This window comes from Aedes albopictus, chromosome 2 (genome assembly GCF_035046485.1).
Source record: "Aedes albopictus strain Foshan chromosome 2, AalbF5, whole genome shotgun sequence".
Lineage (NCBI taxonomy): Eukaryota > Metazoa > Arthropoda > Insecta > Diptera > Culicidae > Aedes > Aedes albopictus.
This window is the reverse complement of record NC_085137.1, coordinates 408,463,587-408,480,744: the sequence shown is the minus strand read 5'-3', so window position 1 is coordinate 408,480,744 and position 17,158 is coordinate 408,463,587. Positions and strand designations below refer to the sequence as shown.

The window sequence follows — 17,158 nt, the reverse complement described above, 5'->3', positions numbered from 1 at the left end:
TACTGAGTTGTTTGCGTAACACAGCTTGGTTAGCATTGGGCGATTATGTTTTCGTGACGATGATTTTTATCGCAATATGTTCCAAGTGATACGTCTGTTTGTCTGTGGTAAATGATTGCAAATGAATGATCCCATCCCTGGGTGGCAGTAGTGAGCAAACGTCAAACAGGAGCAAAAACGACGCCAGCGCAGCGAGTGGTCAATCGACCTACTACCGAAAATTTGAATCAACCGTTAAAAAGGTGATCGATAGGAAGCCAGCGGGGTGTGACGTCTGTTTCTCTGTGGCCACATCCCATAGATTATGGGTCATTTAGAAGAAAATTCAAAAAGAGTTGAAGTTTTATAGTTCCTCGAGATTTTTTCACGATCCCGAGATGGATCCTGATATGGACGGAAGCAAGTTCGGCCTGGAGCAGCTGAAGAGCGGCGGCTACGAATGCTGGCAATTCAAGGTGGAGATTCTGCTGGTGCTCAAAAACCTTTGGAAACACGTGATGGAGGCCGCCCCAGAACCTCTGATGGACGCGTGGAAGGACGGAGACGCCAAAGCACGGGCCACCATCGTTTTGCTGGTCGACGACAGCCAGCACCCGCTAATCCGGAACTGCAAGATTGCCAAGGAGACCTGGGAAGAGTTGCGGAAACACCACCAGAAGACGACGATGTGCACCTGCGTGTCGTATTTGAAAAAGCTGTGCAAAGCTGAGTACGCCGACGACGGGGACATGGAGGGCCATCTGTTCTGCATAGAGGAGCTGTTCGCTAGCCTCGCAAACGCAGGACAGGAGCTAGATCCAAGTCTGAAGGTAGCGATGGTGCTGAAGAGCATGCCGGATTCGTTCGACATCCTGACGACAGCGTTGGAAAGCCGTTCCGAAGACGAGCTCACCATGGAGCTGGTGAAGCGAAAGCTGCTGGATGAAGCGCAGAAGCGAGCCGAAAAAAGCCACCGAGGTGAGTCGATTCTGCATGCTGGTGAGGACAAAAAGCCCATTGTCTGCCGCAATTGCCACAAGCCCGGATATTTCAAGCGCGAATGCCCAGCGTCAAGAGCCACGTGTCGAAGAAAAAATCGAAACCGAAGGCGACGGTTGGCATGGCAACACCATTCGCATTCATGGTTGCTGCGACCGAGAGAGAATCGAACGTGTGGATCGTCGACTCTGGAGCTACATCGCACATGTGCCGTGACCGTGCGTTTTTCGACGCGAGTTGAAGCCAAGCACGGGGACTTCCATCACGCTGGCCGATGGAAACGAGACGTTGGTGAGAGGTGCCGGTTCGGGGCGCCTATTCTGCTAGGATGAAGAAGGTAAGCCACAAGAAGTTATTTTCACCCACGCTGGAGGATATTGAGTTGGCAACCCCTGCTATCTATATTTCTCTCCCTGAATACGAACCTGATATTGTTCTGTCATTCATATGTATTATGTTTACTATTATATAACCTTGACCTGAAATCATTCAAGACACGTTTTTTGTACTCGATGTTACCGTTTTATTAGAATAAATGTTTCTATAGTAAATCCGAAGTAAATGTAGTTTTTCGATTCGGTGATTCGACATCTTCCGTCGCGATAACACTTTAGGTTGTGGTGCCCAGAAACGCGGAGCGCGCGGTGAAAGTGCAATCATGAGCGAGGAAGAAAGAAAGTTTCTGTTGCCGTTGTTCGATGGGTCAAACTTCACCGCCTGGAAGTTCCGAATGAGGATAGCACTTGAGGAGTACGAGCTCGTTGAGTGTTTGGATTCGGAGCTGGCGGATTTGGAAGAACTCAAAGAGGCAGCGGGCGATAGTGCTGAAGTACGAGCTCAGAAAAAGGCGAATCGAGAGAAACGACTGAAGAAGGATAGGAAGTGCAAATCGTTCCTGGTGTCCCGCATTCACGATTCGATGTTGGAATATGTGCAGGAGAAGCAGACACCGAAACAGATTTAGATGCTTTAGTCCGTGTCTTCGAACGTAAGAGCATCGCCAGTCGGATGCACCTAAAGCGTAAAATGCTTGTGATGAGATACGAGTCAGGCACGCTTCAGGATCATTTTCTTCAATTTGACCGTCTGGTTCGGGATTACCGTAACACGGGTGCAGCGATGGAGGATCTGGATGTAGTTTGCCATCTGCTCCTGACTCTTGGTCCGGCTTATTCTACAGTTGTGACAGCGCTAGAGACAATGCCAGAGGAAAATTTGTCCTTGGAGTTTGTCAAGTGCCGTCTCTTGGACGAGGAGATTAAGCAGAAGGGGCTGGGCGTCGAATCAGTTACTTCGCCAACGAGCGGTGCCGCCTTCGCGGGTTCGAAGAAGCAGCGACCAAAGAAGAAGAAGTTCAAGTGTTTCGGGTGCCAGGAAGAAGGTCATAAACTAACCGACTGTCCGAAGAACCAGCCGCAGAAGGGTCATTCCAAAGAAAAGTCGCGTCCGAGGGCTAATCTGGCGGATGGAAATGCAGTTTCGTTCGTCGTCCAGAGAGATGGTTGTGAAATTTCGAAGCGAAGAAAAGTGCAGTGGATAATTGACTCAGGGTGCTCAGACCATATAGTGAATGATAAGGCTCTATTCGAGGTGCTAAGGCCACTGAAGAACCCAGTGAAAATTGCTGTCGCCAAGGATGGCGAGTGGATCACGGCGCATCACTCCGGAAGAATAAAACTGGTGTCTGTTGTGAACAATGTGCGTTTTCCATGTACAGTTGATGACGTTCTTTATGTTCCTTCATTGCGATGTAATTTGTTTTCGGTGTTGAAGATAGAAACGAAGGGCATGAAAGTGGTATTCGGTAACGGAAAAGTGGATGTTTACAAAGGGTCCGAAATCGTGGCAACTGGTGCACGTCACGGGAAACTGTATGAGCTGGATCTTTATACAGAATGTGACAACGAATCGATGTTGGCCTGTGGTCGGATTTCAAAACGGCTGGAACTCTGGCATCGCAGGTTTGGCCATGCAAACATGAAGCATCTCGAACAGTTAATTGATAAGAACATGGTAGATGGTCTGACGCCCAAGAAGAACGTTGGTGAAGAATCGATCGTGTGCGAACCTTGCGTGATCGCAAAGCAAACGCGGAAGCCTCGCGGAATCGTCGCGGGTGCTGGAAGTTATCCATTCGGATGTTTGCGGACCAATAACGCCGACCGGACGAAATGGTGAACGGTTCTTTATAACGTTTATTGACGATTGGTCTCATTTCGTAATGGTGTTTCCAATGAAAACGAAGGATGAAGTTCGCGAGTGGTTCGAGTACTATGAAGCTTTGGTCACGGCCAAGTTCGGAACGAAGATTTCCCGTTTGAAATGTGATAATGGAGGTGAATATTGCAACAAGCGATTCGTGGGGTTCTGCCGTAATAAAGAGATTCAAATCGAATGGACTGTCCCTTATACGCCGGAGCAAAACGGAACCAGTGAAAGAATGAATCGCACTCTTGTTGAAAAAGCGCGTTCGATGCTAGTAGATTCGAAGATCGGTAAAGTGTTTTGGGTACAAGCAGTGCAAGTAGCCGCGTACATTTCGAACAGATGTCCGTCGAGTGCTATCGAGTTGAACAAAACCCCTTTCGAACTGTGGGAAGGACGGAAATCGAACGTTTCGAAGCTTCGCGTGTTCGGTTCTGTAGCATATGTCCATGTTCCGAAAGAACGTCGTAAGAAGTTGGATCCGAAGGCGTGGAAAGGTATCCTTGTCGGTTATTCGCCAAATGGTTATCGCGTGTGGCATCCAGAGAAGAAAGAAATTGTGATTGCGCGTGACGTTGATTTTGTAGAAACGGCGGAATCCGAAGAACATGCCGAAGAAGAAATGAAGAACTCGAAGAATCCAGCGAATGAAGTTGCAGTGATCCGATTGCCCGCAGTGGAAGAAGATGATGAAGCTGTTGCTGATATCAGTTCTGAGTCCGACGAAGAAGAATACGCAAGTTTCCGTGAAGAACCAGTGCAAAGTGATGGTGGAAACGAGATTGCTGAACGTTCTGAGAGAAGATCAGTACGCGATCGCAAAGCGCCAGGGTGGCATAAAGACTACGAGGTGGAATACGTCAGTTATGCACTCAATGCGCTGAGTTATGTGGAAAATTTGCCTGAGAAGTTGTCGGAGTTGAAGATGCGAAGTGATTGGCCGCTATGGAAGAAGGCAATGCAAGAAGAAATGGATTCACTGGCGAAGAACGACACCTGGACTCTTGTACAGCTGCCCACAGGAAGAAAAGCAATCACTTGCAAATGGGTGTTCAAGATAAAGAAACCTGAAGACGATCAGCCGGCTCGCTACAAAGCAAGGCTCGTAGCGAGAGGATTCACCCAGAAGCATAGATTCGATTATACCGAGACTTACTCACCCGTGGCCCGTTTGGATACTCTGCGCACTGTATTGGCTTTGGCTAATCGTGAAGGAATGGCTGTTCATCAAATGGACGTGAAGACAGCCTTCCTGAACGGAAGACTATCTGAGGAAATCTATATGCTGCAACCCGACGGATTTGAGCAACACGAAGGACTAGTCTGTCGGCTGAACAGATCGCTTTATGGGCTGAAACAAGCTTCTCGTTCGTGGAATGAGCGGTTTCATCATTTTGTGCTGCGGCTTGGTTTCAAGAGGAGCGATAACGATCTCTGTTTGTACACCCTGGGATCTGGCAACCAGCGTGTCATTCTCGTTCTCTACGTTGACGATGTACTGGTAGTTGGACCATCTGAGAAATTCGTTGAGAAGATTAAAGCGGCTTTGTCTCGAGAGTTTGAAATGACCGACGTGGGGCCTGTGAAATGCTTTCTGGGTATGAAGATTGAGCGGGACGATTCCAAGAAAACTATACGGATCAGCCAGCGAAGCTATTTGGAAGGACTCCTCAGACGTTTCCAAATGGAAGATTGTCGACCGATTTCAACGCCTCTAGAGAACAAGCTGAAATTGACCAAGGTTGAACCGGATAAAAGGACTGACAAGCCGTATCGAGAGCTGGTAGGCTGTATTATGTATGCATCAATGACTACTCGACCGGACTTAGCAGTAGCAGCAAACTTTTTCAGTCAGTTCCAGACTTGTCCAAGTGAGGAACACTGGGTCCATCTTCGTAGAGTTCTGCGCTATGTGAAAGGGACGATCGACTTCGGGCTGGTGTACAAAGGAGACAGCAATGAACCGTTGCTTGAAGCCTACTCAGACGCCGACTGGGGGAACGATGCGTCAGATCGTCGGTCGGTTACAGGAGCGGTGTACAAGGTATTTGGTTCAACGGTTAGTTGGACTGCGAAGAAACAAACCACGGTGGCCTTATCATCAACAGAGGCAGAACTAGTTGCTCTGACTGCTGCTGCGTGCCACTGCCAATGGTTGGTGCGTATTCTACGTGATTTGGGATTCACTTCAACGGAAGCTGTATTGGTGCACGAAGATAACCAATCAACCCTTCGGATTGCTTCTACCCCCAAGGACTCAGCCAGATTAAAGCATGTGGATGTTAAACATTTCTTTGTTCGAGAACTGGTTGATAAAGGATGTATTGCAGTTGACTACGTTCAGTCTTCAGAACAACAAGCCGATATGCTAACGAAGGGTCTTCCCGCACCAGCGTTCCGGAAGCTTCGTCTCTCTATTGGAGTGGCAGATTGCAGTGTTTGAGCGGGCGTATTGAGTTGGCAACCCCTGCTATCTATATTTCTCTCCCTGAATACGAACCTGATATTGTTCTGTCATTCATATGTATTATGTTTACTATTATATAACCTTGACCTGAAATCATTCAAGACACGTTTTTTGTACTCGATGTTACCGTTTTATTAGAATAAATGTTTCTATAGTAAATGCGAAGTAAATGTAGTTTTTCGATTCGGTGATTCGACATCTTCCGTCGCGATAACACTTTAGAGGAATTGTACAAGATGGTGTAAGTGGCCGGCTCGCCCGGGTCCCGGTTGAGGGATCGATCGACGCCCACTGTCAAAGTGGCCACAACATGTCGTCCATATTGGGATACTTGGAGCGAAGTTGGAGAAAGTTTTCGTAAATGGATCCTGTTCGCTTGAGGGGATTTTTTTAAGTTGCAGACCGAACGGGAAGCCATATCATGTCACAATCCCAGTGGCAAGGCCAATCAGAATCGCCAAGACGACGATTATAATGGTAATGTGTACCCAAAGGGTGCTTTTTTTGGGGGTCACATCTTTTTTCAACTGCGTACTCACTTTCAATTGTGGAGATCCTGTTATTTTAGGGGAATCTACTCCACGTTCTGTAAATTCATTTTTATCATGCTCGATGTCTTCATCCTCATCGGTAAGATTTACTAATTGACTTGAATTTAAGGCTGATTGTGGCAAGCTGTCGTTGCCGATTGGTGTGTGGGATCTAGCCGGTGGAATAGCGCCGCATTTCGAACACAAGTATTGATTTTTAACTTCCATCCAACGTTTTTCAACTTTTGGGTTCAAGTTATCATCACAAGGGCAGCATTGCCTTGACGGGCTTTTGGTTGACCTGAAAATAGGATAATCATTAGAAACCTTGTAAACGTCGTCGAATGAAAACTTCACAAACCTTTTCGAAGAGCCTGGGATATTATTGAGCATGGAAACCGAAGTGGCTTCATCTGTATTCTGCTTTGGCGGACTTTGGGACTCCATTCTTCTGGTTCTCACACCGGTTGACCTCAAACTAGGATAATCATTAGAAACCTTGTAAACGTCGTCAAATGAAAACTTCACAAACCTTTTCGAAGAGCCTGGGATATTATTGAGCATGGAAACCGAAGTGGCTTCATCTTTATTCTGCTTTGGCGGATTTTGGGACTCCATTCTTCTGGTTCTCACACCGATTGACCTCAAACTAGGATAATCATTAGAAACCTTGTAAACGTCGTCGAATGAAAACTTCACAAACCTTTCTGAAGTGCCTGCGATATACTTGCGCTTGGAAACCGAAGTGGCTTCATCTTGTTCATGCTGTACACGTTGATACCTCTCCAGCTACTGGCCGTCGGCCCGGAGAAGGGCTATCGAAAAATAAACAACAAAAAATATTAGTTATTATTCATCACAATAGATTAGTTATCTTGTCGATTCGAGTATTAAGCTGCCTGACTGCAAAGCTACTTACCACCTCTGACGCTTTGTCTTGGGATTCTTCCATCAGTCTACAAACCACAAATCCTAATCATACAGTGTAGAAGGCACACAAATATTAAATAACAGAGCGAACGTTAAATAAATAGAGGTAATAAACTATAGAGGAAGAATGTCGCTGGCGTCGCTGCCGAAACATCTCTTGCTGGCCGAGATAGGCCGGGCTATAAGTGTCAAAGCGAAAAAGTATGCAGTTTGACAGATAGATACCCGACATGTTTGCGAGCGAGAACAAAGGGAACAGCAGCGTTGTTAAATAAGATAAGATTTTGATAGGCAAGTGCAAGCGGGAGAAAATGAAACAAAATCGATGCACTTCCACCAAGCGCGAGCCGACAGCTGACGAGTGACGGGAGGGGCCCATATGCAAAGGGGTGTACACACTAAGATCAGCTCGGTATTTTTCCCATCTTTTTACTGAGTTCTCAACAGCAGATTCAACTCGGTACGCTCGGTTGTTTCTTTTGCGGATATTCTGTAAATGAGTTACCGAGCTCAGCTAATGAACTGTCAAAAGTTACTGATTCACGGTAAATATCGTTACTGGTGAATGGTTAATTCGATTACCGAGTGTACCGAGATAAATCTGCTGTTGAAAACTCAGTAAAAAGATGGAAAAAATACTGAACTGAGTGAAAAATTTACTGAGCTGGAACATCTGAATCTTAGTGTGTAAGTGATCATTTTTGTCGATTTTGAGCTGAGCATTGTCTAAAAATTCTTCACATATCAAGCTTTCGGTAATTTTCTTGAGATTATTTTTACGATGATTTGAAAAATTACAACAAATCGGTGAAAATTAGGTGGATTTTGAAACTTCGACACATACAGTAGACGTTTGCGCGGTGCAAACGGTTTAACTGCAATGCTTTTTAACTGCAAGTCCGCTAAGTGCAACAATTTTGCAGTTATCGCACCGCTATCTGTCAAAAACAAAACGTCAACAGAGTTGCGATGTTTTTCTGATGCACTACAGCTGCATTGCGATGTTTTTGAGTGCATTCTGGCTGCGTCCAACAGCAATTGACAACTGTTTGACAGCTGTCAGTCGTTGCAGTTAGCGAATTTCATTCGGTAACTGAAACGTAAACATGTTGCATTTATCGAACGTCTACTGTATTCGGACTTCGCACAATCAAGTCGAGTCGTGACGCAACTCTCGACGTTTTTGAATCATGTTAAAAGTAGTGCGCATCCTTCCCGTTGTTGTCAGCAACACAGCGCACTAGATGCGAAACAGATGCGACACTTGTGGTCCAAGGTAATGACAATTTTTGATTGAATGTCTGTCCTGATTCCAACCGGATAGACAATACATTTTGTTGGGATGCCACTTACACCCTACACGCAGAAAAATAAATTGCAAACACAATTAAATTTTAGTTCAAATCAACCGATTTTCCAGTTTACTATAGTGACAAACTGATTTCTAGTTTAAACTGAACTGTTCTATTGTTTGATAATACAAATATTTTCATTTGTCGAAATTTTTGACAGTTTGTTAAAACAAACAGAGATATGGTATTTTCAACATGAAATAATGGATTGATTCAAACGACTGCACTTTTGTCACTAACAAACCCGGAATGTGATTGTGTTGGTGACGGCGGCAGCTGCGGCAGTTCTGAAATCTATTTTTAGAGCGTCGGTAAGCGGATGGGGAGGAGAACGACTAAAAAAAGGCAAAAAAGGCAAAACCGATCAACTTTTTGTGGATGCTGCCGTGAGTACCTGCGCGTTATCCATAGATTTAACTTGACGAAACTGCGGGCTTTAGCGTTACGTAATACCCCGGACAGACATGTCATACGAGTGTGATTCCTGTACAATGGAACGCAGTGTCAAGAAAATTCTAACAAGACTGACTTGAAATGAGAGAATTTTCAGTATGGCAATCATTTCAAGCGCAATTGTACAGTGATTCTTGTATCACATCCCGCATAATCACTAACTGTAAATGTAGCGTTTCACATACTGTAGTATTCTAGTTGCGTCCGTTCTCGTTCACCACCTCAAACTAACTCCCGTTTCCCCACCATCTGTCAAACTCTCTAATCACAACAACCAAGGTGCCTTATCTCAGGTACGAATAACTTGTGTATTCGCTAGTATTAACTCAGAGCAATATATGACGTCATCCATTCAGGAACTCAATACACTACAATCCCGCGAAAATATGTTTGTACCCGTTTGTAGGGGTAAAGGCAAAATAGTCGACTTTCATAAAATTAATAAGAAACTCATGTTTTCTTCAAGTGCGGTTATTAAGCACCAGCAAGTAATACATTAGGTTACTTATGCTAACATTTTACAGCTACATATCTGGTGGCAAAGCCAAAATGGAAGTTAAAAATAATAATTTGCAGATACTTTTTTTTTCGAGTTTGATCTTCGGTTTGGTCTAGCATGCGCAGTCACAAATTAATATGCAAGACCATTTAAACATGTGCTTTTATTACATTTCTTACAACAACAAAGAGAAAAATCAAAATGATTTCAATTTGATGAACATTAGTTTTTGCGCTTCTGTTGAATACGTCCCTTTGATACGAAACGCTAGCCTCTTGTTGGCTTCCGCTCACCACGAAACAAAAAGATGTTTTCGCATGGACAAAAATTGTTGCATCAGTGAAGGACGGACCCGTTGTTTACGAACAGTAGCGACATCTGCGATTTGCAAGTAGGTACGCGAAACTGAGCTCATCTGTCAAGTTACGGGGGGGTTGCAATCCCCCCTTTACAATAAAAAGCGTACAGAAGAGTACGCCCAATAAATATCACATTGAAATACAATGCAAAGTTTTCAAACAGCTCATCTCCTAGTGAGTCTCCTAGTATAGCATGAAGTGAACAAAGATTAATCTAATCAATTGTATGTGCAAATCTAAATCATAAGTTGGCATTACAAAATACACACCTTGTGCATCTCAATGAGAAACAGTAGCTCTTGTTTCAAACCGATATGCCGATGGTGTACACTACACAACAAATACCTTCTATGTTCGTTATCACAATTGGTGTCACTATGACTAACAATCAACTAGAACAGTTTGCTTTGTATATCCACCGATTCCCTCTTTTCTTTTAAATAAAGATGATCGGCAACCAGATACTGTATCTACCATTAATCTTAAATGGTAATTGTAAACATAGTATGTTTAACATACAAACCACACTTTCTCGCATTCTCTGCGCTTATCTTGAAAAACAAAATATAATTTCAAAATGTTTCCCAGTATATTCCAATCAACATGCCTAGCATGCACATATCGAAAAATTAACTGATCTGAGTAATAAAACAACATTCCACATCTACCATGCCAGCGTAGCAGCAAGACAACAATCTCAGAAGATTTAAGTAGCAGCGCTGTATCAGTCCTCAACTCATTGTTTAATTTTCAGATCCAATATCAGGGATGCTTCTTCTGAAGCGCTATTATATTATAGACGTCAATACAAATAGCTCAAACCATTAATAAAACGTCTCAGGTAATTCCTTCTTTCCTGATCCTCGATTCAATTATTCCGGTTTATTTTCTCTTTCTCAACGCCTTTACTAGATAGTGCAGTTTCTGTAAATTACAAACCTCCATCGATTTTCAATCATCCGACTGCTTCAGCAACACTAATTTGCTTATGCATGTTCAATTCAATGAATAATGAGTTTGGAACATTTTATGCAGCAACCATAAATTAAATTATTTCGACTTCCGCCAATATTCCAAAATCCTTCGTTACTATTTCACGAGCGAATCGTGTCACCACCCATTGTTCAGCTTACATAAGCTTAGCAAGCGAGGGGGGTGACATATGCATATCTCGATTTTAGACCATAACTTAATTATTCATGCTTTATTTCAATTAAATTAGAGGAATGAGCAATAATCGATTAAAATCGTCCATATCCGAGAAATCCGATAAAATCGATTATAATTTTGGCATCATCATCGAATCGAATATAATCGATAATGTCAAATTTCCTCGTTCTTGTTTTTTGTTTACAAAAATTGTCCAGGGCCCTGTAGCATAATCGGGCTAATAATATTAGCTACAAGCTACAAGTTACAAGTACTAATATTACAAGTGCTAATAATTTGTGTTGCATAAAGGCTCAATTTTCCACTTATATTATTAGCACTTGTAATATTAGTGACCATGAAAATACAAGTTGTTTTGGTTCATTTACCTGTCAAAATTCATCCGACAGTTCACTATTAATTTGAAATGGCAGTTGATGTTTGTTTATTTTCTGCATTTTCCGAGTAACATCCGGAAATAACTTCATTTATTCCGAAGTTTTGCATTCTTTATACGATAAATGAGAAAAGCATGTGCTGTTTGGATCATTTTCGGCCGCTCTGAAATATTTTTTTACAGAGTATGGTACTGCAAGTACCTAGATTTTTAGTAAAATGTCCCAAAGACTTAATAGTACTGGTTGAAAAACAATGTATAAAGATTTAGCAAAATGTATTATGCTTCTTGTTTAAATGCGCAGTGATCTGGGATGCAAAAAATGAGTTTTAACCAACTTTTATATATCGCAGCTCGATTCGAGTTAGTGTATGTATATCGTAGCTCTTGATTAGCTTAATGATGCGCAATGCAAGCAATTGATTCAAATTTATTTCGCATCTGCAAATTTACCTGTGCTCATGCAGTGACCATAATACATAACTTTACCAAGAACCTCCAATCAAAGATGGGTTAGGAGAAACTTTGGAGAACTTGAGAGACTCAGCAGAAATTATATTTTGGATACAAAGTGTACATCAACGCAATTTTCTTCTTAATGAGTTTCGAATACATATTGCCAAATTTAATCATCAAAAACCGGAATTAAGGTTGACATGTTAGATAAATAATATCTTTTGAGTTCATCAAAATGGTAAATCGATATATTCAAAACTAAATATGATTTCTGCAATACTTTAAATCTAACTTGTAAATTATTTTACAAGACCTTTGAGACTTGTAATCAAAAGTACAAGTCATAGCTAATATTTTATACTTGTAGTTTGTTTATGCAACATACACTTGTAAATTCTACTAATAATATTAGTCCAACCGACTTGTAGTATTGGACTTGTAACTTGTACTTGTAGGATTTTTATGCAACAGAAAATTAGAAGTTACAAGCTACAAGACTAATATTATTAGTAAAATTTTCATTATGCTACAGGCCCCAGGGCGCGGTCCAGGGCGTTCGAGGCTAGAACATCGAGCTCAGAAGCTGCGTCAGCTGGTGTCACCACAGACGAATTTATTTAACGAATTTATTAAAACAATCACAATTGGAAAAATGGGAAAAAATCCGATGAAATCGATTAATATCCAAAGTAATGGCAGTAATGGTTGATAATTGGGAAAATCAAGAAAATCAAATAAAGTAAGGCGTTATCGCGAACCAAATGGATTATTGTCGCCCCCCTCGCCTTTGGCATAGAACTCATATATATCATATAATTCTCAGATGATCTTTGTGATCGCCGTATTTTTATATGCTTCAATTAGAAGTCGAAGTACATATAATGCCCATGATTCCTTGATGAGAGACACTGCGATTTCCGCAGCTTCTAAAAATCAAATATCATTAATCTCGTACCTGAGACTCTTCCAGTATTCGTTAATTTCGTAACGGTTCCAGAGAATTTATAAAAACTGATATGTATTTCATATGCCTTATGCAATTGGGAGATCCTTGTAATATGTGTATTTCCAGAACAAACTTTGCAACTCAACGTGTCCTACAGTGACTCCCTTCGTTTCTCACCACTGGAAAATCATTTCGATTTTCACCACCCAAAACAAATCATAGTTTTTTTTTCAAGCATTCTCGAGATTGACTTCATTAGAAGTAGCCTTTTGATTTTCGCAATCCTGAAGTCTTACCAATTTACTTAACGAAGATTCCTCCGATTTTCGCAAGCTGAAAGGAAGTCCCTTAAACTTCACTTCCGTGGAGCATCCTCGTTATTCTCGTCACTGGAAGATTCTATCGATCTTCGCATAACAAAGGAAGCCTCACAGTCACTTTTTTCCACTGAGAATTCTCGTATTTTTCGCCACTGGAAGACTCATCAATCTTCGCAATCTAATGAAGTGCTAAAAACTTCTTTCTATAGGAGAATTCTCATGATTCTCGCCTCTGGAAGATCCTTTCGATCTTCGCAATCAAAGAAAGTACTTTGAACTTCTCTTCCCTTCCACGGAGAATCCTCGTGATTCTTGCCACTGGAAGATCCCTCCGATCTTCGCAATTAGCGGAAGTCCTACAGACTTCCCCTCCAGGGAGAAACCTTAAGATTCTCGCCTCTGGAAGATCCTTCCGATCTTCGCAATCCAAGGAAGTGTTACCGACTTCCTTTCCACGGAGAATCCACGTGATCCTCGCCACTGGAAGATCTTTCCGATCTTCGCAATCAGCGGAAGTCCTACAGACTTCCCCTCCAGGGAGAAACCTTAAGATTCTCGCCACTGGAAGATCCTTCCGATCTTCGCAACGAGCGGAAGTCCTACAGACTTCCCTTCCAGGGAGAAACCTTATGATTCTCGCCACTCAAAAATCCTTTCTACCATCGACAACTCTGTAAAAACTTTCCTGGGTAACTCATTCCTTTTACTAGGGAAATCCTCATGTATTCCGCTAGTGGAAAATGTCACAGTTCCCCATCTTGAACCCATAAAGCTCAACTGCTTTCAAAGTGCATACTTAAAGATCAAGGTCTCTACACTCTACTATCTGAAAATATCCCTTCGACCTTCCCAGCACTCTTCGATTAAAACCCAATTCTTATATCGAATAGTTGTTCACTGCACCCTTCCTCATCATCACCTTTACCTGCTGCTACGAAAAGCCCCAATGCATAGTCCTACGCACGACTTTTCCGCCTGATCTACATCCAATGCAAGTGAACAACTCAACACAAAATTGCATGACTGAATCATTCTGCCCCGTTGTAACCACTTTCTTCATCCTGCGTCTTGACTACCGGTAAGAAGCAATATTCTCATTTCTGGTCAAATCTTTTCACCTGTGTCAGCTTCACACAAATACCGCCGCTTCGGAAATACTCGTTATCAACTTTAAAGCGACAGCTAGAGCGACAGCACCTCGTTACCAGCCCTTTTCTTCCATTCAACAAAATCAAAACAAAAACGCAAATCGTAACTAGTTCAGTTTCAATCCCTAGATCCCACGGCAGCTTCCGCGTTGTCACTCAAACTCAATTATATTGGTAATTGAGCAGACAATTGACTTAAACACGTCTTTATGGTTTGAAGTGTAATTCAGGAATGATTTATTACTCTAAGTTTTCTACTAATGTCAAATAACAGTGCGACGGCTTTGCCTACTGTGATCAATGGGTTGCCTCGTTCATCAACACTCCTCCTCAACGCATGATCTCGACGCCAGACATAGTTCTCAGTTTCTCCAATCGAACTGCTCCAAGAGGCTTCGTTAGAAGATCTGCGACCATGTCTTCAGTGCAGCAGTAGACAAAACTTACTTCTTGTTTCATTTTGATATCTCGTGCATAATAAAATCGGGTATCAATATGCTTGGTCCTGTTGCTGAATTTTTCATTTTCTAGCATTTTCAGGGCACTTTGATTATCTTCGTACATAACTGGAACAAATGGATGTTCATCCAGATCGCGGAGTAGCCGCTTCAACCATATCATTTCTTGAACGGATTCTGATAGCGCAACGAACTCTGCTTCAGCCGTTGACAGCGATACGCACGTTTGCTTGCGGCATGCCCAGCTAATTGTTCCACCGTTGTATTTCATCAGGTAACCACTATTGGATTTTCTGTCATCTCGGCATTCGGCCCAATCAGCGTCGCAAAATCCTAGTAATCCTTCGTCCTTCTTTGTATTGCTCAATCGTAGCCACAGATTTTTGGTCGTCATCAGATACCGAGCCACCCGTTTGAGCTCCACCCAGTCATCTTTTGTAGGACAGCTTGTTTTCCTGCTTAAGATGGACACAGCAGCAGAAATATCGGGCCTGGTATTTACGGATACGTACAGTAATTGACCTATGAGTTTTTGGTACTCCTTGTTATCCGAAAGACGATCACTTGATTCATGCTTGTGGTATCCTGGGTCTAACGGTATTTTTGACGGTTTTGCCTCTGTGATACTTTGGAGTTTAATTAACTGTTAGAATCTAATAATAAGCTTTTATTTAAACTCTATAGAAACTACACTAAGAACTTCGTAGCACTTTGACGTAGGTACGTCTGCACACCAGAGAAACTAATTCACGAATGCTTTACTGTACCATCGGGTTGCTTGGATCAGTGAATCATTCACCACATCTTCCTTTTTATCCAGATTATGGTTGATTGACAACATAATCGCGTTGCCAGGTTGGTCGAGACATCGAACGGGATGGACGAGATGTTTGCACTGGTTCCAGATCGTGACCGACTACAGGACTGTTTGTTCCATCGCATACGCCACTTGATGTTCCTTCATCGTTAGGATGTTTGGGTATTTTCTTGACATGAGCCGTGTTTCTTTCAAGCACGCCACCGGATACGGGATCAAATACTGTAACGCGGTTTCCTTTCCTCTCAACTACATTATATTCTGTTCTGCCAAATGTTGAAGTAAGTTTGCCTGTCGACACAAGGTTCTTCAACAGAACGTTGTCTCCTTCTTGAACTTCTGAGGGCTTTGCATGGCGTCTGATATCTTCCCTTTCTTTCCCTCTATGTTTTAAAACGGTATCTCTGTCTTGGGCTTCGGAACTAACAGGTGGCGCCGTTTCTATGTCGCCAATCGTCGGAATTTTGGACCGAATTAAACGATTTTGCAATAGCACCGATGGGGCCTTTCCCGTAATTGAGTGTGCAGTGGTGTTATACATCATTAAATACTGCAGCAAATCCGTTTCCCAATCACGGTTTAAAGAATGGCTGATCTTGAGTCGTTTTAGCAGAGAGCTGTTTTGTCTCTCAACTTCGCCATTCGCCTGCGGCCAGTATGGAGCGGTATGGTTGAGAGTTATGTTTCTTGTGCGACAATAGTCCTCAAATTCCGTGCTGATAAACTGACGACCGTTGTCCAGTGTGATCGTTCTTGGATAACCTAACCGCACAAAGATTGGTTCGATTTGTTTGATTGTTTCTTCTGATGTGATCCTCTTCATGATACACACTTCCTTGTATCGGCTGTAGTAATCCACTATCACCAAGAGATATACGTTCGACGGTAACGGGCCCAGAAAGTCCATTGCTACATCTATCCATGGCTGATTTGGCATAGCTCGACGGCGCATTGGCTCGGGTGCAGAGGGTCTACTAACCAAACGGCAGCCTTCACAGTGTTTAACTGTTTTTCTTGCATCTTCGTCCATTCCAGGCCACCAAACTCTGTCACGCAGGCGCGTTATCATCAACGTTTCTCCTGGATGCCCTTCGTGTGCGAGCTGCAGCATCCTTGTACGCAAATTTTGAGGAATAACTATTCTGCACCCGCGGATTGCGTAATCTTCAAGAAGAGCCAGCTCGTTTTGGAAGGGTGTATACTTCTTGGCACCATCCCTGACTGATTCATTCGCCCAATCTCCTGTCAACAGAGCGTCCTTAATGATAAGCAATTCCGGGTCCTCGTCTATTGCGTTCTTGATTTCTGATACATCCACAGCAACTGAATCCGTAATGGCATTGATGTAGATCTTGTCGTCGCATTTATCGATGTCTTCATTATCATTTGTTGGAGATAAACGAGAAAGCGGGTCCGCAACGTTCAGCTTGCCGGGCTTATACACAATCTTGAATTTGAACGGTTGTAATCTGAGTACCCATCTTTCGATGCGACCTGGAGGCTGCGAGGTTGGCTTGAAAATCGCTGTTAAAGGACGGTGGTCAGTTTCGAGTTCGAAGTCCCTGCCGAGCAGGAACAATTTAAACTTCTCGACGCTCCACACTATGGCGAGGGCTTCCTTCTCGGTTTGACAATATCTGCGCTCTGTGGGAGATAGGCTCTTGCTAGCATACGAAATGACGATCGGCTTATGA

The 17,158-nt window shown here is 42.9% G+C and overlaps 1 protein-coding gene across 8 annotated transcripts in view; it reads right to left on the bottom strand.

Moving 5' to 3' along the window:
* LOC109406026 (uncharacterized) overlaps positions 1-7,224 on the bottom strand; it is a 143,006-nt gene extending 135,782 nt beyond the window's left edge. For 2 of the 8 annotated variants that reach the window (XM_062853411.1, XM_062853406.1), the window contains exons 1-4: positions 6,884-7,161; positions 6,713-6,829; positions 6,542-6,658; positions 6,190-6,481 (exon numbers count right to left, since the gene is read on the bottom strand). The gene's annotated coding sequence lies outside the window, so the exon portion shown is untranslated. Of the gene's footprint in view, positions 1-6,189; positions 6,482-6,541; positions 6,659-6,712; positions 6,830-6,883 lie in introns of all 8 variants that reach the window. The other 6 variants (XM_062853413.1, XM_062853414.1, XM_062853405.1 and 3 more) reach the window with 5 other exon arrangements.
* Positions 7,225-17,158: the final 9,934 nt, after the last annotated feature.